The 24,856-nt window shown below is 46.2% G+C and overlaps 10 non-coding genes across 10 annotated transcripts; 3 read left to right on the forward strand and 7 right to left on the reverse strand.

The window, feature by feature from the left end:
* Nucleotides 1–2,398: 2,398 nt before the first annotated feature.
* On the reverse strand, nt 2,399–2,471 carry trnak-uuu (transfer RNA lysine (anticodon UUU)). Its single transcript has one exon. It is a non-coding gene; the product is annotated as a tRNA-Lys (tRNA).
* Nucleotides 2,472–5,617: 3,146 nt separating this feature from the next.
* On the reverse strand, nt 5,618–5,690 carry trnak-uuu (transfer RNA lysine (anticodon UUU)). Its single transcript has one exon. It is a non-coding gene; the product is annotated as a tRNA-Lys (tRNA).
* A 1,724-nt stretch (nt 5,691–7,414) lies between these two features.
* trnat-agu (transfer RNA threonine (anticodon AGU)) lies at nt 7,415–7,488 on the forward strand. The gene has a single exon. It is a non-coding gene; the product is annotated as a tRNA-Thr (tRNA).
* A 253-nt stretch (nt 7,489–7,741) lies between these two features.
* On the reverse strand, nt 7,742–7,814 carry trnak-uuu (transfer RNA lysine (anticodon UUU)). Its single transcript has one exon. It is a non-coding gene; the product is annotated as a tRNA-Lys (tRNA).
* A 5,566-nt stretch (nt 7,815–13,380) lies between these two features.
* Nucleotides 13,381–13,454, forward strand: trnat-ugu (transfer RNA threonine (anticodon UGU)). Its single transcript has one exon. It is a non-coding gene; the product is annotated as a tRNA-Thr (tRNA).
* A 266-nt stretch (nt 13,455–13,720) lies between these two features.
* On the reverse strand, nt 13,721–13,793 carry trnak-uuu (transfer RNA lysine (anticodon UUU)). The gene has a single exon. It is a non-coding gene; the product is annotated as a tRNA-Lys (tRNA).
* Nucleotides 13,794–16,792: 2,999 nt separating this feature from the next.
* On the reverse strand, nt 16,793–16,865 carry trnan-guu (transfer RNA asparagine (anticodon GUU)). The gene has a single exon. It is a non-coding gene; the product is annotated as a tRNA-Asn (tRNA).
* Nucleotides 16,866–18,589: 1,724 nt separating this feature from the next.
* Nucleotides 18,590–18,663, forward strand: trnat-agu (transfer RNA threonine (anticodon AGU)). The gene has a single exon. It is a non-coding gene; the product is annotated as a tRNA-Thr (tRNA).
* A 253-nt stretch (nt 18,664–18,916) lies between these two features.
* On the reverse strand, nt 18,917–18,989 carry trnak-uuu (transfer RNA lysine (anticodon UUU)). Its single transcript has one exon. It is a non-coding gene; the product is annotated as a tRNA-Lys (tRNA).
* Nucleotides 18,990–21,043: 2,054 nt separating this feature from the next.
* On the reverse strand, nt 21,044–21,116 carry trnak-uuu (transfer RNA lysine (anticodon UUU)). The gene has a single exon. It is a non-coding gene; the product is annotated as a tRNA-Lys (tRNA).
* Nucleotides 21,117–24,856: the final 3,740 nt, after the last annotated feature.

Genomic DNA, 24,856 nt, shown 5'->3' on the forward strand with positions numbered 1-24,856 from the left:
TTTCCAAGGTCAGGGTGACAGTTCAGAATAAGGAGTATGTACTGATATCAGCACAAGTTGTCTCAAACGAGATGCAGTTGATCACAGCTTCTAAGCTTCTGGAGAAATAGAACATAGAACATAGAAAAACTACAGCACAAACAGGCCCTTCGGCCCACAAGTTGCGCCGATCACATCGCTACCTATTACACTTACCTATAACCCTCAATCCAATTAAATTCCATGTACTCATCCAGAAGTCTCTTAAAGGACCCAATTGAATTTGCCTCCACCACCACCGATGGCAGCTGATTCCACGCACCCATCACCCTCTGAGTGAAAAACTTAAACCTGACATCTCCGCTGTACCTACTCCCCAGCACCTCAAACCTGTGTCCTCTCGTAACAACCATTTCAGCCCTGGGAAAAAGCCCCTGAGAATCCACCCCATCTATACCTCTCAACATCTTATACACCTCTATCAGGTCCCCTCTCATCCTTCATCTCTCCAAGGAGAAACGATCGAGCTCCCTCAAACTATCCTCATATGCCATGCCACCCAATCCAGGTAACATCCTTGTAAATCTCCTCTGCACCCATTCAATAGCTTCCACGTCCCTCCTGTGATGAGGCGACCAGAACTGAGCACAGTACTCCAAGTGGGGTCTGACTAGGGCCTTATAAAGCTGCAGTATTTTCTCCCCACTCCTAAACTCAATCCCCTGATTGATGAAGGCCAGTACACCATATGCGTTCTTAACCACATCCTCTACCTGCGAGGCCGATTTAAGAGTCCTATGGACCCGGACCCCAAGGTCCTTCTGATCCTCTACGCTACAAAGAGTCTTACCCTTGATATTATACTTCTTCATCCCATTTGACATGCCAAAATGAACCACTGCACATTTATCCAGGTTGAAGTCCATCTGCCACTTCTCTGCCTAGTCTTACGTCCTATCCATGTCGCGCTGCAACTTCTGACATCCCTTCAGACTATCCACAACGCCACCAACCTTCGTGTCGTCGGCAAACTTACCACCCCGTCCCTCCACTTCCTCACCCAGGTCATTCATGAAAATTACAAACAGCAAAGGTGCCAGTACACATCCCTGGGGCACTCCACTGGTGACCGACCTCCATGCAGAAAAAGACCCATATACAGCCACTCTCTGCCTTCTGTGGGCAAGCCAGTTCTGGATCCACAAGGCAACAGCCCCTTGGATCCCATGCTCTCTCACTTTCTCAAGAAGACTTGCATGGAGGACCTTATCGAACGCCTTGCTGAAGTCCATATAAACCACATCTACCACTCTTCCTCCGTCAATGTATTCAGTCACGTTTTCAAAGAACGCAACCAAATTCGTAAAGCACGGTCTGCCTTTGACAAAGCCGTGACATTTCACTTTATCTTAAAGCAACCAGCTGCATTTGCAATTTTGCAGGATCTCAGCTTGCAAAACCTTTTTTACAAAAGGCCACGATCACAGGAGATTCATGGGATGTTAACCCCTTAACATCTCATTCCGGTCATCAAGCACGTGTCTATTCTATCCGAACAGTGAGTCTCTTTCACTCTGCACAGATCTTCAAACTGTTAACGACGACTTTTGTTCATATGCTCATATTTAACAGATAATTTGCCGCAGCTTCAATGCATTTGATTTTCAGAATTGTATCTCTATTTCCAGCAAGCCATCCGTGAAAAAGAAATTGGATTGTCACTGGACACTTCGTTCGGCTGCATGTTCCTATTGCTCAAGAATAAACTGAAATGGTTTCGCAGCTTTAATAATCCCGATCACCCTTCCTCCCACACCCCTTGATCCCTTTTGCCCAAGGGGCAAACGGAATCTCTTCTTGAAATCAAACAAAGTTTGTCTTCAAGTACATTGTGTGGTGGTGAATTCCACACATTCAGCACCCTCTGGGTGAAGAAATTTCCCGAAACTTTGTTTCTGTTCTCTGTGCCCAGATGCTGTCGGAGCTTCGGTGATTTTCCAGCATGTTTGCTTTTCTTTCAGATTGCAGGATCCACTCTAGTTTGATTTTATTTTTATATACAGATTTTTATGAGGTTCCAGACGTGGCGTTGGCGCCGTGGCTAAGTTGGTTAAACCGCCCACCTAATAAACAAGGGATACTGTGTTCGTATCTCAGCGGCCCCGTCGCGTAAATGGCATTTTGCAACAAAATCACTCTTGCTGTCACACACCGCAACTGGACCGTCACACAGTTGGACAGCAGCCAGAGGCGCATTTCGGCGCTGCCGGCCATCAAACACCCATTAAAGTGATTCCATTTTGCTGCTGGCGATTCTTGCAATGGTCAATCGCGTGTGAGGAATTGTCAAAGGACAACTGTTCATCGATTTTGAAGAACATCTCGTTGAACAGTTGCGTTGAGGCTGGAAGAAAAGCAACGCCCAAACAGGGACTTGAACCCTGGATCGTCAGATTAAAAGGCTGATGCTCTACCAACGGAGATATCCAGGCTACGGACAGCAGTCCGTTTCCCTCCGTTGAACAAGCCGCGCTCTGACATGGAGTTAGGCGAGATAAGATTGAAGGAGAGTTCACTTTAAATTCAAGATGAGTGTTTTGCGTCGTTTTCTAAATGTCCAAAATTCCAATTGTGCTGAGCATTTCATCTATTTTGCCCAAAGAGAACCTCATATCTTCCACTTTACAGTCTTCCTCTCTCCTTCTTCTCTTGCGTCTCAAAATAAGTCAACTGTGCTTCAGTTTGTTCATGCACTTGCCTAAGTGATATTCCTGAGTTAAAATTTCCGTGCTACTTGTTTGTGCATTTCACGTTGTACAATTTGAAGTGAATCACCATCTGTCTGAGGATCTGCTTCTTGCAAAATGCAAAGTTTCGACAAACCTCACACAATGAAATATATTTCAATTTTAAGTGCCAGGGAACCAATTGTAACATCTTACAGGCTGTTGATTCCACAGTGTGAAGCCAATCTTGAAATAGCCTTGTTGATTGGAAATGTATCACCTTTGGTGATTTTCCAGCAAAGTTGCTTTTCTTTCAGATTGCAGGATCCACCGTAGTTTGCTTTTATTTTGATATAATGGCCAAACCCGTGCCGTGTTGGTGCCGTGGTAAAGTTGGTTAAAGCGCTTGTGTAGTTATATAGGACGCTCCTGAGTTCGAATCTCAGTGGAGCCTTTAGCGAAGTGACAGTTTGCAACAAAATCATTCTTGCTGTCAGACGCCGCAACTCGACAGTTGGACAGTAGGAAAAGGCAGTCAGAGGCGCATTTCGGCTCTGCCACCCATCAAACACCTATTAAAATGGTTGCATTTTGCTGCTGGGACACTTGCAATGGTCAGCGGCATGTGAGGAATTGTCAAAGGACAACTGTTAATGGATTTTGTAGAACATCTTGTTGAACAGTTGCGTTGAGGCTGGAAGAAAAGCAAAGCTTGAACAGGGACTTGAACCCTGGACCCTCAAATTAAAGGCCTGCTGATCTACCGACTGAACTATTCGGGCACCCAACAGTTGAGCTTTTCCCTCCGTTGAACAAGCCGCACTCTGACATGGCATGAGACAAGATAAGATTGAAGGAGAGTTTGTTTCTTAATGTGGGTGGGGAAGTGTTATGTTATCCACTTTAAATTCAAGATGAGTATTTCGTGTCACAGGGAGGAGTGCCGCAGGGATCGGTGTTGGGTCCATTGTTGTTTGTCATCGATATCAATGATCTGGATGATAATGTGGTAAATTAGATCGGCAAATTAGCTGATGATATAAAGATTGGAGGTGTCATGGACAGTGAGGAATGTTTTCAAAACTTGCAGAGGGATTTGGATCTACTGGAAAAATGAGCTGAAAAATGGCAAATGGAATTTAACGCAGACAAGTGTGAGGTATTGCACTTTGGAAGGACAAACCAAAGTAGGATGTACAGGGTAAATGATAGGAATCTGAAGAGTGCGGTTAAACGGAGGGATCTGGGAATACAAGTACAGGACGCCCTAAAAGTGACATCACAGGTGGATAGGGCCGTAAAGTGCTTTTGATTCATTGGCCTTTATAAATCAGAGTGTCGCGTATAGCGTGGAGTGCTTTGGTAAGGCTGTATAAGGCGTTTGTGAGGCCGAATTTAGAGTATTGTGTACAGTTTTGGTCACCTAGTTACAGGAAGGATGTAAATAAGGTTGAAACAGTGCAGAGCAGGTTCACAAGGATGCTGCCAGAAATTGAGAAGCTGAGTTACGGAGAGAGATTGAATAGGTTAGGACTTTATTCCCTGGAGCGTAGAAGAATGAGGGGAGATTTGATAGAGGTATATAAGATTTTGATGGGTATAGATAGAGTGAATGCAAGCAGGCTTTTTCCACTGAGGCTAGTGGAGAAAAAAAACAGAGGGCATGGGTTAAGGGTGAAAGGAGAAAAGTGTAAAGGGAATATTGGGGTGGGGCGATTCTTCACGCAGAGAAGAGTGGGAGTGTGGAATGAGCTGTGGGATAAAGTGGCAAATTCGGGGTCACGTTTAATATTTAAGAAAAAAACTTGCACAGGTTCATGGATGATAGGGGAGTGGGGGGATATGATCCAAGTGCAGGTCAGTGGGACTAGGCAAAAAACCGTGCGGCGCAGACAAGAAGGTCCAAAAGGCCAGTTTCTGAGCTCAAATTCTCTATGGTTTCTTAATGTCCAAAAATCAAATGGGGTTGAGAGAACAAAGACAACATTCCGAGTCAGGGTGACATTCCCTCAGGATGCAGAATCTGAAGATTGGAAAAGAAGCCGGAAGCAGGACTGGGTGGTTGGGCCCTTCGAGACTGCCCCGCCATTCATTTTGATCATGGCCGATCATCGAATCCTGATCACCCTCCGTCCCATACCCCTGGGTCCCTATTGCCCGTGAAAAGTCTGACAACACCAGGTTTTAGTCCAACCTATTTATTTGATAATATACTCGCAAGCTTTCGGGTTAGTCCCTTCGTCACCTGGTGTTGTCAGACTTTTCACTGTGTTTACGCCAGTCCAACGCCGGCATACCCACATCATCCCTATTGCCCAACAGCCAAATGGAATCTCTTCTTGGAATCAAACAAAGTTTGTCTTCAAGTACATTGTGTGGTAGTGAATTCCACACATTCAGCACCCTCTGGGTGAAGAAATTTCCCGAGACTTTGTTTCTGTTCTCTGTGCCCAGATGCTGTAGGAGCTTCGGTGATTTTCCAGCATGTTTGCTTTTCTTTCAGATTGCAGGATCCACCCTAGTTTGTTTTTATTTTTATATTCAGATTGTAATGTTGAGGTGGGCGGTGTGTTGCTGCCGTGGCTAAGTTGGTTAAAGTGCCTGCCTAGTAAATAGGGAGATCCTGAGTTTGAATCTCAGCGGCACCTTCGTCTAAGTGACATATTGCAACAAAATCACTCTTGCTGTGAGACGCCGCAGCTCGACCGTCACACAGTTAGACAGCAGGAAAAGGCGGCCAGAAGCACATTTCGGATCCGCCGGCCGTCAGACACCTATTAAAATGGTTGAATTTTGCCGCTGGTGAAACTTGCAATGGTTAATGGTGTGTGAGGAATTGTCAAAGGACAACTGTTAATCGATTTTGAAGAGCGTCTCTTTGAACAGTTGCGTTGAGGCTGGAAGAAAAGCAACGCCCGAACAGGGACTTGAACCCTGGACCCTCAGATTAAAAGTCTGATGCTCTACCTACTGAGCTACCCGGGCTCCTGACAACACACCTTTTCCCTCCGTTGAACAAACCGCGCTCTGACATGGCATTAGACGAAATAAGGTTGAAGGAGAGTTGGTTTTTTAATGTGGGCGGGGAAGTGTCATGTTATCCACTTTAAATTCAAGATGAGTATTTCCTGTCACTTTCTAAATGTCCAAAAATCAAATCGGGCTCAGCATTTCATCCATTTGGCACCACAAGCACCTCATCATTTCACCCACTTTACATTCTTCCTCTCTCCTTCCGAAATTGCGTCTCAAAGTCAGTCAACTGTGCTTCAGTTCGTTCGTACACTTGCCTAGTAGGCTGATATTCCTGAGTTAAAATCACCGTGCTACCTGTTTATGCACTTCAATTTGCACAATTTGAAGGAAATCACCATCTCTCTGAGGACCAGCAGTTTCAGTGTCCTGCATTCTACAGCATAAAGTGTCCCTCTGGCACAATGAGTCTGTTCCGGACATCAAGCACGTGTCTGTTCTATCTAAACAGTCAGTCTTTTTCTCTCCACACAGATCTTCAAACTGTTAATGACGGCTTTTGTTCAGAGGTACAACTTTGACGAATAATTTGCCGCAGCTTCAATGCATTTGATTTTCAGAATTGTGTCTCTATTTCCAGCAAGTCATCCGTGAAAAAGAAATTGGATTGTCACCGAACACTTCGTTCGGCAGCATGTTCCTATTGCTCAAGAATAAACTGAAATAGTTTGGCAGCTTTAACAGTTTTAACACTACAGAGCAGTCTCCTAAGTAACCAGTTAATAGAGGAAAGTTGTTGGCGAATCTGGCCTCCACGTATGTGGAATTCGCTTTCGGATGTCGGCTCAAAAACTGATGAGACGCAGGTTTCTCTGCAAATCTTGTTTATTGCACCGGAGGAGAGATCGCTGGACCATGTACATCAAACATGGGTTCGTGAGTCTCTGTCTGGCTTACAAAACTGTTTCAGTTATACACGACGGAGATACATCCACATACTTGCGTCAGACAAGAAGGGCATAGCTGTATTGTTACATTTGATTAGATTACTTTCAAGAACAAAAGGCGATAGCCACGTAAGGACATGGCTATTAAAGTTTCTGATTAGATTACGTTCAAGAACAAAAGGCCAATCGATAAGAGCCTGCCCTCCGAAGCCAGAACCACAATTACCTATTAGCAGTTTCTTTAAGGTGATCATTAGGTTCAGTGAGCCTTGTCGCCCTCGCTTCAGGCCCTTTCCATAACCAGTTTCTCCCTCAACTGATTTCCAGTCACGCATCACAATTTTAACCCTCTCCTCTTCTCAATCTACCTTATACACATTCTGAGGTCCTCCCAAGCAATTCTAATCGTGTTTGTTGATGTTCTGAGTATCTGTCAGTCCATCAGAAATAGTGGCATGAGCAGCATCCACTTAGCTTTAGTAAATCCATATAACTAAAATAGAAAATGCTGAAAATCTCTGCATTTGTCGAGAGAGAAGAAAGACAACGTTCCGAGTCAGGATGACATTCCCTCAGGATGCAGAATCTGAAGATTGGAAAAGAAGCCGGAAGCAGGACTGGGTGGTTGGGCCCTTCGGGACTGCCCCGCCATTCATTTTGATCATGGCCGATCATCGAATCCCGATCCCGATTTTCCAGCATGTTTGCTTCTCTTTCAGATTGCAGGAACCAACGTCCTGTAATTTTATTCTTATATATAGTTTGTAATGGCGGTGTGCGCATGGTGTTGGCGCTGTGGCTTAGTTGGTTAAAGCGCCTGTCTAGTAAACAGGTGATCCTGAGTTCGAATCTCAGCGGCACCTTTGTCAAACTGGCATTTTGCAACAAAATCCCTCTTGCTGTCAAACGCCGCAACTCCACCATCACACAGTTGGACAACAGGAAAAGGCGGCCAGAGGCGCATTTCGGCTCTGCCGCGTAGTAAAACGGTCCAGTTTTGCTGCTGGCGACACTTGCAATGGTCAATCGCATGCGAGGAATTGTCAAAGGGCAACTGTTAATCGATTTTGAAGAACATCTCGCTGAACAGTTGCGTTGAGGCTGGAAGAAAAGCAACGCCTGAACAGGGATTTGAACCCTGGACCCTCAGATTAAAAGTCTGACACTCTACCGACCGAGCTACCCAGGCGCCCGACTGCAAACATTTTCCCTCCTTTGAACAAGCCGCGCTCTGACATGGAGTGAGACGAGATAAGATTGAAGGAGAGTTCGTTGTCGAACTTTTTTACTTTTTTACTTTTCTGCTGGTAATTGATTCAGGGATGGCAGTTCAGGCTGTAAGCTGCATCTCCTGTGGGATGCATGTAGTGAGGGACTCCCACAGTGTTTCAGGTGATTTTACTTGTGGGAAGTGTGTTAGATTGCAGTTTCTGGAGGAGCGTGTAAAGGAGCTGGAAGGGGAATTAGAGGAGCTCCGTATAATTCGGGAAGTGGAGGCGGACATAGAAAGGAGTTATAAGGAGATAGTCACTCCTAGGAATAAGTCTTGGGTCACTGCCAGGAAGAGGGGCAAAAAGCAGTTGGGGGGACAATCCCCTGGGGCTGTTCCCCTCCAAAATAGGTTTTCGGTCCTGGAGGCTACAGTTGAGGAGAAATCAACTGGGGATAGCCAAAGGGAGCAGGTCTCTGGGGGTGAGCCTATTGGCAAGCCTCAGGTGGTTAGGGGTAAGAGATTGGGCCTCGTGATTGGGGACTCCACAGTTATGGGGACGGATAGGAGAGTTGGAGGTAAGGGTAGGGACTCTGGGCTGGTGTGTTGCCTACCAGGGGCTGGGGTCCAGGATGTATCGGACAGAGTATTCAGGACTCTTAGGGGAGAGGGAGATCAACCCCAAGTTATAGTTCATGTGGGGACACATGACATAGGGAGATTAAGGGAAGGGGATATTAAGCAAAGATTTATGGAGTTGGGGTGGAAACTAAAGGCGAAGTCAGAAAGAGTAGTTATATCTGGACTCTTGCCTGTGCCACGGGATAGTTTAGAGAGGAATAGGGAGAGGGAAAGTTTGAACTCGTGGCTGAGGGGATGGTGCAGGAGGGAGGGGTTCAGGTACTTGAGCAATTGGGGCTCATTCTGGGGAAGGTGGGACCTCTATAAGAGGGATGGTCTACACCTGAACCAGAGGGGAATCAATATCCTGGGGGGTAAATTTGCAAAAGCGATGCAGGAAGGTTTAAACTGATTCGGAGGGGGGGAGGGATAGTGAGGAAAGGGGGTGAAAGTGAGGGGGGCATAGTTGGGGAATGCAAGGCACGGCATAGTGGGGGTGGGGCGGAGCAGGGTTTGAAATGCGTGTACTTTAATGCGAGGAGTATTCGCAATAAAGTGGATGAACTTGCAGCGTGGATCAGTACCTGGGACTTTGATGTTGTGGCCATTTCTGAGACATGGATAGAGCAGGGTCAGGAATGGATGTTGCAGGTTCCGGGGTACAAATGGTTTAGTCGGAGTAGAGAAGAAGGTAGAAGGGGGGGTGGGGTAGCATTGCTAGTCAAGGACTGTATCACAGTGTCGGAGAGAAAGTTTGATGAGGACTTGTCAGTTGAGGTAGTATGGGCGGAGATTAGAAATAGGAGAGGAGAGGTCACCCTGTTGGGAGTCTTTTATAGACCTCCTAAAAGTTCTAGAGAGGTTGAGGAAAGGATTGCGGAGACAATCCTGGTTAGGAGTGAAAGTAATAGGGTAATTGTTATGGGGGACTTTAACTTTACGAATATTGATTGGAGTTGCTATAGTTCTAGCTCGCTAGAGGGGTCAGTGTTTGTACAAAGCGTGCAGGAAGGTTTTTTGTCTCAGTATGTAGACAGGCCAACTAGAGGTGAGGCTATATTGGATTTGGTGCTGGGAAATGAGCCAGACCAGGTGCTAGACTTGGAAGTTGGTGTGCATTTTGGTGATAGTGACCACAATTCGGTTACGTTCACCTTAGTGATGGGAAGAGATAGGCATGAACCTCGGGTCAGCAATTTTAGCTGGGGTAAGGGCGATTATGAGGCTATCAGGAGTGAATTAGGAAGCATGGATTGGATTAGGGGATTACAGGGACTGGGAACGTCTGAAATGTGGAGTTTTTTCAAGGAGCAGCTACTGCGAGTCCTTGATAGGTATGTCCCTGTCAGGCATGGTGGATTTGGTAGATCTAGGGAACCGTGGTGCACTAAAAGAGTTGAGTCGATGGTTAAAAAGAAAAAGGAGGCTTATGTTCGGATGAGATTGGAGGGCTCAGATAGTGCACTAGAAAGCTTTAGATTGGCTAGGAGGGAGTTGAAGAGTGAGTTGAGAAGGGCTAAAAGAGGACATGAGAAGACTTTGGCTGATAGGATTAAGGAGAATCCTAAGGCGTTCTATAGGTATGTCAAGAACAGAAGGTTGGTCAGGGCAAGATTAGGGCCAGTTACAGACAGCAGGGGGAAGTTGTGTGTGGAACCGGAGGAGATTGGAGAAGTATTGAACCAATATTTCTCTTCGGTGTTCACGCAGGGGGACATGAATATAGCTGAGGAGGACATTGGGTTGCAGGGGTGTAAAATAGACAGTATTACGGTTGATAAAGGGGATGTGCTGGAAATTCTTGAGGGGCTGAAAATAGATAAGTCCCCTGGTCCGGATGGGATCTACCCTAGGATTCTCTGGGAGGCTAGAGAGGTGATTGCAGAGCCTCTGGCTCAGATCTTCAGGTCGTCATTGGTCTCTGGTGTAGTCCCGGAGGATTGGAGGATAGCGAATGTTGTCCCATTGTTTAAGAAGGGGAACAGAGACTTTGCCGGGAATTATAGACCGGTGAGTCTTACTTCTGTTGTGGGCAAGGTTTTAGAAAAAATTATTAGGGATAGGATTTATAGTTATTTGGAGTGTAATGAATTGATTAGAAATAGTCAGCATGGTTTTGTAGCGGGTAGGTCGTGCCTTACTAACCTTATTGAGTTTTTTGAGAAGGTGACCAAAGAGGTGGATGGGGGCAAGGCAGTTGACGTGGTATACATGGATTTTAGTAAGGCGTTCGATAAGGTTCACCATGGTAGGCTTCTGCAGAAAATGCAGATGTATGGGATTGTGGGTAATCTAGGAAGTTGGATCAGGAATTGGCTATCAGATAGGAGACAGAGGGTGGTGGTGGATGGTAAATATTCATCATGGAGTACAGTTACGAGTGGTGTGCCTCAGGGATCTGTTTTGGGGCCACTGTTGTTTGTAATTTTTATTAATGATCTGGATGAGGGTATAGTTGGGTGGATTAGTAAATTTGCTGATGACACCAAAGTTGGAGGTGTGGTAGATTGTGAGGAAGGGTGTCATAGTCTGCAGGGAGACTTAGATAGGTTGCAGAGCTGGGCCGAGAGGTGGCGGATGGAATTTAATGCGGAGAAGTGTGAGGTAATTCACTTTGGTAGGAGCAACAGATGTGTCGAGTATAGGGCTAACGGGAGGACTTTGAATAGTGTGGATGAACAGAGGGATCTAGGTGTGTGTGTACATAGATCCCTGAAAGTTGGGAATCAAGTAGATAAGGTTGTTAAGAAGGCGTACGGTGTCTTGGCGTTTATTGGTAGGGGGATTGAATTTAGGAGTCGCAGTGTAATGTTGCAACTGTACACTACTCTAGTGCGGCCGCACTTGGAGTACTGTGTGCAGTTCTGGTCCCCGCATTACAAGAAGGATGTGGAGGCGTTGGAGAGGGTGCAGAGGAGGTTTACTAGGATGTTGCCTGGTATGGTGGGGAGGTCCTATGAGGAGAGACTGAGGGATTTAGGGTTGTTTTCGTTGGAAAGAAGGCGGCTAAGAGGGGATCTTATTGAAACATATAAGATGATTAGAGGTTTAGATAGGGTGGATAGTGATAGCCTTTTTCCTCGGATGGAGAAAGCTAGCACGATGGGGCATGGCTTTAAATTAAGGGGGGGTAGCTACAGGACGGATGTCAGGGGTAGGTTCTTTACCCAGCGGGTGGTGAGGGATTGGAATGCCCTGCCTGCTGCAGTTGTAAATGCGTCTAGTTTGGGGGCGTTTAAGAGATCTCTGGATAGGTTTATGGACGAAAAGGGATTGGTATAGGCTAGTGGGTCATTGTTTTTGTAACTGGTCGGCGCAACATCGTGGGCCGAAGGGCCTGTTCTGCGCTGTAATGTTCTATGTTCTATGAATGTGGGTGGGGAAGTGTCATGTTATCCACTTTAAATTCAAGATGAGTATTTCTTGTCACTTTCTAAATGTCCAAAAATCAAATCAGGCTCAGCATTTCATCCATTTGGAACCACAAGCACCTCATCATTTCACCCACTTTACATTCTTCCTCTCTCCTTCCGAAATTGCGTCTCAAAGTAAGTCAACTGTGGTTCAGTTCGTTCATGCACTTGCCTAGTAGGCTGATATTCCTGAGTTAAAATCTCCGTGCTAGTTGTTTATGCATTTCACGTTGTACAATTTGAAGTAAATCACCATCTCTCTGAGGACCAGCAGTTTCAGTGTCCTGCATTCTACAGCATAAAGTGTCCCTTTGGCACAATGAGTCTGTCCCGGACATCAAGCACGTGTCTGTTCTCTCTAAACAGTCTGTCTTTTTCTCTCTGCACAGATCTTCAAACTGTTAACGACGGCTTTTGTTCAGAGATACATCTTTGACGAATAAATTACCGCAGCTTCAATGCATTTGATTTTCAGAATTGTGTCTCTATTTCCAGGAAGCCATCCGTGAAAATGAAATTGGATTGTCACTGAACACCTCGTTCGACAGCTTGTTCCTATTGCTCAATAAATAAACTGAAATGGTTTCGCAGCTTGAACAGTTTTAAAACTGCAGAGCAGTCTCCTAAGGAACCAGTTAATAGAGGAAAGTTACTGGCGAATCTGGTCTCCACGTATGTGGAGTTCGCTTTCGGATGTCGGATCAAAAACTGATGAGACGCAGGTTTCTCCGCAAACCTTCTTTATTGCATCGAAGGAGAGATCGGTGGACCATGGATCGGTAGACAAGAAGGGCTTAGCTGTATTGTTACATTTGATTAGATTACTTTCAAGAACAAAAGGCGATAGCCACGTAAGGGCATGGCTATTAAAGTTTATGATTAGATTACTTTCAAGAACAAAAGGCCAATCGATAAGGGCCTGCCCTCCGAAGCCAGAACCACAATTACCTATTAGCAGTTTCTTTAAGGTGATCATTAGGTTCAGTGAGACTTGTCGCCCTCGCTTCAGGCCCTTTCCATAACCAGTTTCTCCCTCAACTGATTTCCAGTCACGCATCCCAATTTTAACCCTCTCCTCTTCTCAATCTACCTTATACACATTCTGAGGTCCTCCCAAGCAATTCTAATCGTGTTTGTTGATGTTCTGAGTATCTGTCAGTCCATCAGAAATAGGGGCATGAGTAGCATCCACTTAGCTTTAGTAAATCCATATAACTAAAATAGAAAATGCTGAAAATCTCTGCATTTGTGGAGAGAGAACAAAGACAACTTTCCGAGTCAGGATGACATTCCCTCAGGATGCAGAATCTGAACATTGGAAAAGAAGCCGGAAGCAGGACTGGGTGGTTGGGCCCTTCGGGACTGCCCCGCCATTCATTTGGATCATGGCCGATCATCGAATCCCGATCCCGATTTTCCAGCATGTTTGCTTCTCTTTCAGATTTCAGGAACCAACGTACTGTAATTTTATTCTTATATACAGTTTGTAATGAGGGATTGGCTGTGGTGTTGGCGCCGTGGCTAAGTTGGTTAAAGCGCCTGTTTTGTAAACAGGAGATCCTGAGTTCGAATCTTCGCGGCCCCTTTGCCGAAGTGGCATTTTGCAACAAAATCCCTCTTGCTGTCAGACGCCGCAAAGTCGACCATCACACAGTTGGACAGCAGGAAAAGGCGGTCAGAGGCGCATTTCGGCTCTGCCGCCCATTAAAACACCGAGTGAAACGATTCAGTTTCGCTGCTGGCGACACTTAAAATGGTCAATCGCATGCGAGGAACGGTCCAAGGACAAATGTTAATCGATTTTGAAGAACATCTCGCTGAAGAGTTGCGTTGAGGCTGGAAGAAAAGCAACGCCCGAACAGGGGCTTGAACCCTGGACCCTCAGATTAAAAGTCTGATGCTCTACCGGCTGAGCTATCCAGGCCGCCGTGGAAGGCGCTTTTCCCTCCGTTGAGCAAACCGCGCTCTCACAGGAATTTAGACGCGATAAGATTGGAGGAGAGTTCGTTCATCAAAGCACCTCATCATTTCACCCACTTTACATTCTTCCTCTCTCCGCCATATATTGTGGAAGCCTTTGACACTGTAAGCCGACAAGGCCTCCGGAGGATCATGTCAAAGTTCGGCTGCCCCCGCCCCACCACAAATTCATTCAGATGGTGCGCCAGTTCCATGACGGCCAGAGTACTGGATGGTGGAGAATCCTCTGAGGCATTCCCAGTCACCAATGGCGTCAAACAGGGCTGTGAGCTGGCACCCACACTGTTCAGCATGATGTTTACTGCCATGCTGAATGATGTCAATTGAAGTCGGAAAAAAACCATAAAGATGGATACCTGGCATAAAAATAGCTGTCCGGCACATGAGGGGTTAAAAGAAATTAAACCTGCACTGACTTCCAACACAGACACTGCCTTTCAAACACAGACAACTATTTAAAATTTAAACCACAGGATAGACAGTTAATTAAATTAAAAGGGGAACGGAGGCTTCAGGAAGCCAGGCACCTTAAAAGAGATAAAGATAGTCCTGGGACAGTGGGGTCTGAGAGGGAGATTAAGAACAGGAATGCATAAACACAAAGGAACCACTTTCTACAAGAATAGAATAAAATTAAGTCATTGATAAAGAGGAAATGTACCCATTCATGGAACAATGTGATATTGAAACGATATTGGCTGTACCTGTCCATAATAATGAGCTAAGAAATGTTGTACCCATTTGACTATAACGATGTGATAATCGTGTCCAGTCCACCTGTTGTGTAAAGGGTATAAAGATAGAACATAGAACATAGAACATAGAACACTACAGCACAAACAGGCCCTTCGGCCCACAAGTTGCGCCGACCACATCACCTACCAACCTACAGACCTATCTATAACCCTCAATCTCATTAAACCCCATATACTCATCCAGAAGTCTTTTAAAAGACCCCAGCGAGTTCGCCTCCACCACCACTGACGGCAGCCGATTCCATTCACTCACCACCCTCTGAGTGAAAAACTTACCCCTAACATCACTTCTGAACCTCCCTCCCCGCACCTTAAATCTGTGTCCTCTCGTAGCGACCATTTCAAACCGGGGAAATAGCCTCTGAGAGTCCACCCTATCTATTCCTCTCAACATTTTGTAAACTTCTATCAGGTCGCCTCTCAACCTTCGTCTCTCCAGGGAAAAGAGTCCCAGCTCCCTCAACCTAACTTCATAAGGCATGCCTCCCAGTCCAGGCAACATCCTTGTAAATCTCCTCTGCACCCTTTCAATAGCTTCTACATCTTTCCTATAGTGAGGCGACCAGAACTGCGCACAATACTCCAAATGAGGCCTGACAAGGGTCTTATAAAGTTGCAGCATTACCTCCCGACTCCTAAACTCAATCCCTCGATTAATGAAGGCCAGTACACCATACGCCTTCTTGACCACCTCCTCCACCTGCGAGGCCGATTTAAGAGTCCTGTGGACCCGGACCCCAAGATCCTTCTGCTCCTCAACACTACTCAGACTTCTGCCCGCTTCTGTTGGACCGCTTCTGTTGTTTCTTCGAGAGAAGGTAGCTGTCCAGTACCGCGAGGTGCTGGTGCCTTTTCTCCACGAAGCTTCGTTAAATAAAACTGTATTGTTATTCCTCTAGTCTGACTCCGAAGTGGTAATTTTCCCACAACACCTTCCAAGGCAGTGTTTCTGGAATCAGCCTCAAATACAGAGTGGATGGGAAGCGTTTCAACCTGAGGAGACTTCAAGCTATTACCAAAGTGAAAGAGACTGTTCTGAGAGATTTCCTGTTTGACGATGACTATGCCCTGTATGCTGGCCCAGAGCCAGAAATGCAAGTCAGTATGGGCAAATTTTCCACGGCTTGTGACAACTTTGGACTCACCATCAACATTAAAATGACCGAAGTCATGCACCAGCCTGCTCCTCGTACACTGTACACAGAACCCATAATCACAATCAAAGGGCAGAAACTACAGTCAGTGGACCAGTTCACTTATCTTGGCAGCACCCTCTCCCAAGCAGCAAGTATTGATACAGAAGTTAACTGCAGAACAGCAAAGGCAAGTTCTGGTTTCAGTAGACTGCGCTCCACTGGATGGGAGTGTTGAGGAATCAGCCCAGCAACAAAACTGAAGGCCTACAGCGCTGTGGTACTCACTACCCTCCTGTACGCCTGTGAAAGGTGGACTGTGTATCGAAGGCATGCAAGACAACGCAATCATTTCCGCATGACTTGTCTTCGCAGAATATTACGCATCAGATGGCAAGACAAAGTACCAGACACTGAAGCTCCCTCTGGAGCAAGTCTACCATCAGTCCACACACTGCTGATGAGAGCGCAAACCCGGTGGGCAGGACATGTCATCCGTATGTCAGGCGAGAGGATACCCAAACAGCTCCTTTTTGGGGAACTCTCTGCTGGAAAACGCTTGCATGGACGGCAGAAGAAATGTTTCAAAGACACACTCAAAGCCTCCCTGAAGTCGCTTGACATTGACACGACCACCTGGGGAACGCTGGCAGGAAACTGCCCTACCTGGCGCTGCCTCATCCACAAAGGCTGTCAAGCTCACGAAGCAAGGTTTATTGCTGAAACACAACTTAAGCGTGAGCTGCACAAGTCCAGAGCCACCAGCACAACAACTACAGTGTCTACACAGACCTGTCCAATATGTACCAGGACATTCCCTGCCCGAATTGGCCCTGATCAGTCAACTTGGGACACACCGCAACCAACCTCAAAATGAGTAATGGTGCCGAGGTCCTCGTCGACGACGATGGACGAACAACAACAATTCAAGTGGTTGAATTTTACTGCTGGCGGCACTTGCAATGGTCAATGTGAGGAATTGTCAAAGGAGAACTGTTAATCGATTTTGAAGAGCGTCTCTTTGAACAGTTGCGTTGAGGCTGGAAGAAAAGCAACGCCCGAACAGGGACTGGAACCCTGGACCCTCAGATTAACAGTCTGACGCTTCACCGACTGAGCTACCCGGGCTCCGGATAACACACCTTTTCCCTCCGTTGAACAAACCGCGCTCTGACCTGGCATTAGACGAAATAAGGTTGAAGGAGAGTTGGTTTTTTAATGTGGGCGGGGAAGTGTCATGTTATCCACTTTAAATTCAACATGAGTATTTCCTGTCACTTTCTAAATGTCCAAAAATCAAATCGGGCTCAGCATTTCATCCATTTGGCACCACAAGCACCTCATCATTTCACCCACTTTACATTCTTCCTCTCTCCTTCCGAAATTGCGTCTCAAAGTCAGTCAACTGTGCTTCAGTTCGTTCGTACACTTGCCTAGTAGGCTGATATTCCTGAGTTAAAATCACCGTGCTACCTGTTTATGCACTCCAATTTGCACAATTTGAAGGAAATCACCATCTCTCTGAGGACCAGCAGTTTCAGAGTCCTGCATTCTACAGCATAAAGTGTCCCTCTGGCACAATGAGTCTGTTCCGGACATCAAGCACGTGTCTGTTCTATCTAAACAGTCAGTCTTTTTCTCTCCACACAGATCTTCAAACTGTTAATGACGGCTTTTGTTCAGAGGTACAACTTTGACGAATAATTTGCCGCAGCTTCAATGCATTTGATTTTCAGAATTGTGTCTCTATTTCCAGCAAGTCATCCGTGAAAAAGAAATTGGATTGTCACCGAACACTTCGTTCGGCAGCATGTTCCTATTGCTCAAGAATAAACTGAGATGGTTTGGCAGCTTTAACAGTTTTAACACTACAGAGCAGTCTCCTAAGTAACCAGTTAATAGAGGAAAGTTGTTGGCGAATCTGGCCTCCACGTATGTGGAATTCGCTTTCGGATGTCGGCTCAAAAACTGATGAGACGCAGGTTTCTCCGCAAATCTTGTTTATTGCACCGGAGGAGAGATCGGTGGACCATGCACATCAAACATGGGTTCGTGAGTCTCTGTCTGGCTTACAAAACTGTTTCAGTTATACACGACGGAGATACATCCACATACTTGCGTTAGACAAGATGGGCATAGCTGTATTGTTACATTTGATGAGATTACTTTCAAGAACAAAAGGCGATAGCCACGTATGGACATGGCTATTAAAGTTTCTGATTAGATTACTTTCTAGAACAAAAGGCCAATCGATAAGGGCCTGCCCTCCGAAGCCAGAACCACAATTACCTATTAGCAGTTTCTTTAAGGTGATCATTAGCTTCAGTGAGACTTGTCGCCCGCGCCTCAGGCCCTTTCCATAACCAGTTTATCCCTCAACTGATTTCCAGTCACGCATCCCAATTTTAACCCTCTCCTCTTCTCAATCTACCTGATACACATTCTGAGGTCCTCCCAAGCAATTATAATCGTGTTTGTTGATGTTCTGAGTATCTGTCAGTCCATCAGAAATAGGGGCATGAGCAGCATCCACTTAGCTTTAGTAAATCCATATAACTAAAATAGAAAATGCTGAAAATCTCTGCATTTGTCGAGAGAGAAGAAAGACAACGTTCCGAGTCAGGATGACATTCCCTCAGGATGCAGAATCTGAAGATTGGAAAAGAAGCCGGAAGCAGGACTGGGTGGTTGGGCCCTTCGGGACTGCCCCGCCATTCATTTTGATCATGGCCGATCATCGAATCCCGATCCCGATTTTCCAGCATGTTTGCTTCTCTTTCAGATTGCAGGAACCAACGTCCTGTAATTTTATTCTTATATACAGTTTGTAATGGCAGTTTGCGCATGGTGTTGGCGCCGTGGCTTAGTTGATTAAAGCGCCTGTCTAGTAAACAGGCGATCCTGAGTTCGAATCTCAGCGGCGCCTTCGTCTAAGTGGCATTTTGCAACAAAATCCCTCTTGCTGTCAGACGCCGCAACTCCACCGTCACACAGTTGGACAACAGGAAAAGGCGGCCAGAGGTGCATTTCAGCTCTGCCGCCTACTAAAAAAATCCAGTTTTGCTGCTGGCGACACTTGCAACGGTCAATCGCATGCGAGGAATTGTCAAAGGACAAATGTTAATCGATTTTGAAGAACATCTCGCTGAACAGTTGCATTGAGGCTGGAAGAAAAGCAACGCCTGAACCGGGATTTGAACCCTGGACCCTCAGATTAAAAGTCTGACACCCTACCGACTGAGCTACCCAAGCGCCCAACTGCAAATATTTTCCCTCCGTTGAACAAGCCGCGCTCTGACATGGAGTGAGACGAGATAAGATTGAAGGAGAGTTCGTTGTCGAATGTGGGTGGGGAAGTGTCATGTTATCCACTTTAAATTCAAGATGAGTATTTCTTGTCACTTTCTAAATGTCCAAAAATCAAATCGGGCTGAGCATTTCATCCATTTGGAACCACAAGCACCTCATCATTTCACCCACTTTACATTCTTCCTCTCTCCTTCCGAAATTGCGTCTCAAAGTAAGTCAACTGTGCTTCAGTTCGTTCATACACTTGCCTAGTCGGCTGATATTCCTGAGTTAAAATCTCCGTGCTACTTGTTTATGCATTTCACGTTGCACAATTTGAAGTAAATCAATTTGAAGAGCAGCAGTTTCAGTGTCCTGCATTCTACAGCATAAAGTGTCCCTTTGGCACAATGAGTCTGTTCCGGACATCAAGCACGTGTCTGTTCGATCGAAACAGTCAGTCTTTTTCTCTCTGCACAGATCTTCAAACTGTTAACGACGGCTTATGTTCAGAGGTACATCTTTGAGAAATAATTTGCCGCATCTTCAATGCATTTGATTTTCAGAATTGTGTCTCTATTTCCAGCAAGCCATCCGTGAAAATGAAACTGGATTGTCACTGAACACTTCATTCGGCAGCATTGTCCTATTGCTCAAGAATAAACTGAGATGGTTTGGCAGCTTTAACAGTTGTAACACTGCAGAGCAGTCTCCTAAGTAACCAGTTAATCGAGGAAAGTTACTGGTGAATCTGGTCTCCACGTGTGTGGAGTTCGCTTTCGGATGTCGGATCAAAAACTGATGAGACGCAGGTTTCTCTGCAAATCTTGTTTATTGCACCGGAGGAGAGATCGGTGGACCATGCACATCAAACATGGGTTCGTGAGTCTGTCTGGCTTACAAAACTGTTTCAGTTATACACGACGGAGATACATCCACATACTTGTGTTAGACAAGAAGGGCATAGCTGTATTGTTACATTTGATTAGATTACTTTCAAGAACAAAAGGCGATAGCCACGTAAGGACATGGCTATTAAAGTTTCTGATTAGATGACTTTCTAGAACAAAAGGCCAATCGATAAGGGCCTGCCCTCCGAAGCCAGAACCACAATTACCTATTAGCAGTTTCTTTAAGGCGATCATTAGCTTCAGTGAGCCTTGTCGCCCTCGCCTCAGGCCCTTTCCATAACCAGTTTATCCCTCAACTGATTTCCAGTCACGCATCCCAATTTTAACCCTCTCCTCTTCTCAATCTACCTGATACACATTCTGACATCCTCCCAAGCAATTATAATCGTGTTTGTTGATGTTCTGAGTATCTGTCAGTGCATCAGAAATAGGGGCATGAGTAGCATCCACTTAGCTTTAGTAAATCCATATAACTAAAATAGAAAATGCTGAAAATCTCTGCATTTGTGGAGAGAGAACAAAGACAACGTTCCGAGACAGGATGACATTCCCTCAGGATGCAGAATCTGAAGATTGGAAAAGAAGCCGGAAGCAGGACTGGGTGGTTGGGCCCTTCGAGGCTGCCCCGTCATTCATTTTGATCCTGGCCGATCATCGAATCCCGATCCCGATTTTCCAGCATGTTTGCTTCTCTTTCAGATTGCAGGAACCAACGTACTGTAATTTTATTCTTATATACAGTTTGTAACGGCGGCTTGGGCATGGCGTTGGCGCCATAGCTAAGTTGGTTAACGCGCCTGTCTAGTAAACAGGCGTTCCTGAGGTCGACTCTCAGCGGCACCTCCACGTAAGTGGCATTTTGCAGCAAAATCACTCTTGCTGTCAGACGCCGCAACTCCACCGTCACACAGTTGGACAGCAGGAAAAGGCGGTCAGAGGCGCATTTCGGCTCTGCCGCCCAACAAACACCTCGTAAAACGATCCAGTTTTGCTGCTGGCGACACTTGCAATGGCCAATCGCATGCGAGGAATTGTCGAAGGGCAAATGTTAATCGATTTTGAAGAACATCTTACTGAAGAGTTGCGTTGAGGCTGGAAGAAAAGCAACGCCCGAACAGGGACTTGGACCCTGGACCCCCAGATTAAAAGTCTGATGCTCTACCGGCTGAGCTATCCGGGCTCCCCTCCGTTGGTTCAACCGCGGTCTCACAGGAATTTAGACGAGATAAGATTGAAGGCGAGTTCGTTCTTTAATGTGAGTGGGGAAGTGTCATGTTATCCACTTTAAATTCAAGATGAGTATTTCCTATCACTTTCTAAATGTCCGAAAATCAAATCGGGCTGAGCATTTCATCCATTTGGCACCATAAGCACCTCATCATTTCACCCACTTTACATTCTTCCTCTCTCCTTCCGATATTGCGAAAGCCTTTGACACTGGAACACAACAAGGCCTCTGGAGGATCATGTCAAAGTACGGCTGCCCCCCCACCCCACCCCAAGTTCATTCACATGGTACGCTACTTCGATGTTGCGATGACGGCCAGAGTACTGGATGGTGGAGAATCCTCTGAGGCATTCCCAGTCACCAATGGCGTCAAACAGGGCTGTGTGCTGGCACCCACACTGTTCAGCATGATGTTTACTGCCATGCTGAATGATGTCAATTGAAGGCGGAAAAAAACCATAAAGATGCATAAAGGGGAAGTCGTGTCTGACAAATTTACTGGAGTTCTATGAGGATGTGTCTAGGGCGGTGGATAGAGGAGAGCTGGTGGATGTGGTCTTTCTTGATTTTCAGAAGCGTTTGACAAGGTACCTCACAAGAGGTTATTGCAGAAGGTCAGGGGACATGGAGTTGGGGGTAGGGTGTTAGTGTGGATAAAGGATTGCTTGTCAAATAGGAGGCAGAGAGTGGGGGTCAATGGGTGCTATTCGGATTGGCGGTTGGTGACTACTGGAGTGCCTCAGGGGTCGGTGCTGGGGCCTCAGCTATTTAACATTTATATAGATGATCTGGAGGAGGGAACCGAGTGTATGGTGTCGAAATTTGCTGATGACACCAAGATTGGTGGAATGGCAAATTGTGCGGAGGGTGTGGAGAGTCTACAGAAGGATCTAGATAGGCTGGGCGAATGGGCCAGGAACTGGCAAATGGAATTTAATGTTGGCAAATGCGAGGTGGTCCACTTTGGTAGGAATAATGGTAGGAAGGATTATTACTTACGTGGCGAAAAACTGCAGCAGGTGACGGTGCAGAGGGACCTCGGGGTCCTTGTGCATGAGTCGCAAAAACCCAGCCTGCAGGTGCAGCAGGTGGTCAGGAAGGCGAATGAGATGCTGGCATTCATAGCGAAGGGGATTGAATATAAAAGTAGGGAGGTCTTGCTGCCGTTATATAGGGCATTGGTGAGGCCGCAGCTGGAGTACAGTGTGCAGTTTTGGGCGCCGTACTTACGCAAGGATATTTTGGCCTTGGAGGGAGTGCAGAGGAGGTTTACTAGGATGATGCCGGAGTTGAGGGGGTTGAGCTATGAGGAGAGGCTGAATAAACTAGGCTTGTACTCGTTAGAGTTTAGAAGAATGAGGGGAGATCTCATTGAGACGTATAAGATGATGAATGGGATGGATAGGATAGAGGTGGAGAGACTGTTCCCGCTCAGAAAGGACAGTAGGACTAGGGGGCAGAGCCTCAAGATAAAGGGGGGGGGGCGGTTTAGAACGGAGTTGAGGAAGAACTTCTTCACCCAAAGGGTGGTGAATCTCTGGAATTCTCTGCCCGTTGAAGTGGTGGAGGCTGCCTCGCTCAATATTTTTAAGACGCGGGTTGATGGGTTTTTGATAAGAGAGGGGATTAAGGGTTATGGGGAGAGGGCGGAAATGTGGAACTGAGCCACGACAGATCAGCCATGATCTTATTGAATGGCGGAGCAGGCTCGAAGGGCGAGATGGCCTACTCCTGCTCCTATTTCTTATGTTCTTATGATACCTGGCATAAACATAGCTGTCCAGCGCATAAGGGGTTAAAAGGCATTAAACCTGCACTGACTTCCAACACAGACACTGACTTTTAAACACAGACAACTATTTAAAATTTAAACCACAGGACAGACAGTTAATTGAATTAAAACAGAGAACAGAGGCTTCAGGAAGCCAGGCGCCTTAAAAGAGATAAAGATAGTCCTGGGATAATGGGGTCTGAGAGGGAGATTAAGAACAGGAATGCATAAACACAAAGGAACCACTTTCTACAAGAATAGAATAAAATTAAGTCATTGATAAAGAGGAAATGTTCCCATTCATGGAACAATGTGATATTGAAACGGTAATGGCTGTACCTGTCCATAATGATGAGCTAAGTAATGTTGTACCCATTTGACTATAACGATGTGATAATCGTGTCCGGTCCACCTATTGTGTAAAGGGTATAAAGATGGACCGCTTCTGTTGTTTCTTAGAGAGAAGGTAGCTGTCCAGTGCCGCGAGGTGCTGGTGCCTTTTCTCCACGAAGCTTCGTTAAATAAAACTGTATTGTTGTCCCTCCAGTCTGACTCCGAAGTGGTAATTTTCCCACAACACCTTCCAGGACAGTGTTTCTGGATTCAGCCTCAAATACAGAGTGGATGGGAAGGTTTTCAACCTGAGGAGACTTCAAGCTATTACCAAAGTGAAAGAGACTGTTCTGAGAGATTTCCTCTTTGCCGATGACTGTGCCCTGTATGCTGGCTCAGAGCCCGAGATGCAAGTCAGTATGGACAAATTTTCCACGGCTTGTGACAAATTTGGACTCACCATCAACATTAAAAAGACCAAAGTCATGCACCAGCCTGCTCCTCGTACACCGTACACAGAACCCATAATCACAATCATAGGGCAGAAACTACAGGCAGTGAACCAGTTCACTTATCTTGGCAGCACCCTCTCCCAAGCAGCAACTATTGATACAGAATTTAACTGCAGAACAGCAAAGGCAACTTCTGCTTTCGGTAGACTGCGCTCCACTGTATGGGAACGTCGAGGAATTAGCCCAGCAACAAAACTGAAGGTCTGCAGCGCAGTGGTACTCACTACCCTCCTGTATGCCTGTGAAACGTGGACTGTGTGGTTGAATATAAAAGTAGGGAGGTCTTGCTGCAGCTGTATAGGGCATTGGTGAGGCCGCAGCTGGAGTACTGTGTGCAGTTTTGGGCGCCGCACTTACGCACGGATATTTTGGCCTTGGAGGGAGTGCAGAGGAGGTTTACTAGGCTGATGCCGGAGTTGAGGGGGTTGAGCTATGAGGAGAGGCTGAATAAACTAGGCTTGTACTCGTTAGACTTTCGAAGAATGAGGGGAGATCTCATTGAGACATATAGAATATTAATGGGATGGATAGGATAGAGGTGGAGAGACTCTTCCCGCTCAGAAAGGACAGTAGGACTAGGGGGCACAGCCTCAAGATAAAGGGGGGGCGGTTTAGAACGGAGTTGAGGAGGAACTTCTTCACTCAAAGGGTGATGAATCTCTGGAATTCTCTGCCCGTTGAGGTGGTGGAGGCTGCCTCGCTAAATATTTTTAAGACGCGGGTTGATGGGTTTTTGATAAGCGGGGGGATTAAGGGTTATGGGGAGAGGGCGGGAATGTGGAACTGAGCCACGACAGATCAGCCATGATCTTATTGAATGGCGGAGCAGGCTCGAAGGGCTGGATGGCCTACTCCTGCTCCTATTTCTTATGTTCTTATGTTCTTAAGGCATGCAAGACAGCTCAATCATTTCCACATGACTTGTCTTCGCAGAATATTACGCATCAGATGGCAAGACAAAGTACCAGACACTGAAGTTCTCTCGAGAGCAAGTGTGCCATCAGTCCACACACTGCTGATGAGAGCGCAGACCCGGTGGGCAGGACATGTCATCCGTATGTCAGATGAGCGAATAC

The sequence above is a fragment of the Carcharhinus amblyrhynchos genome, chromosome 13 (genome assembly GCF_965287045.1).
Source record: "Carcharhinus amblyrhynchos chromosome 13, sCarAmb.v2.hapA, whole genome shotgun sequence".
NCBI lineage: Eukaryota > Metazoa > Chordata > Chondrichthyes > Carcharhiniformes > Carcharhinidae > Carcharhinus > Carcharhinus amblyrhynchos.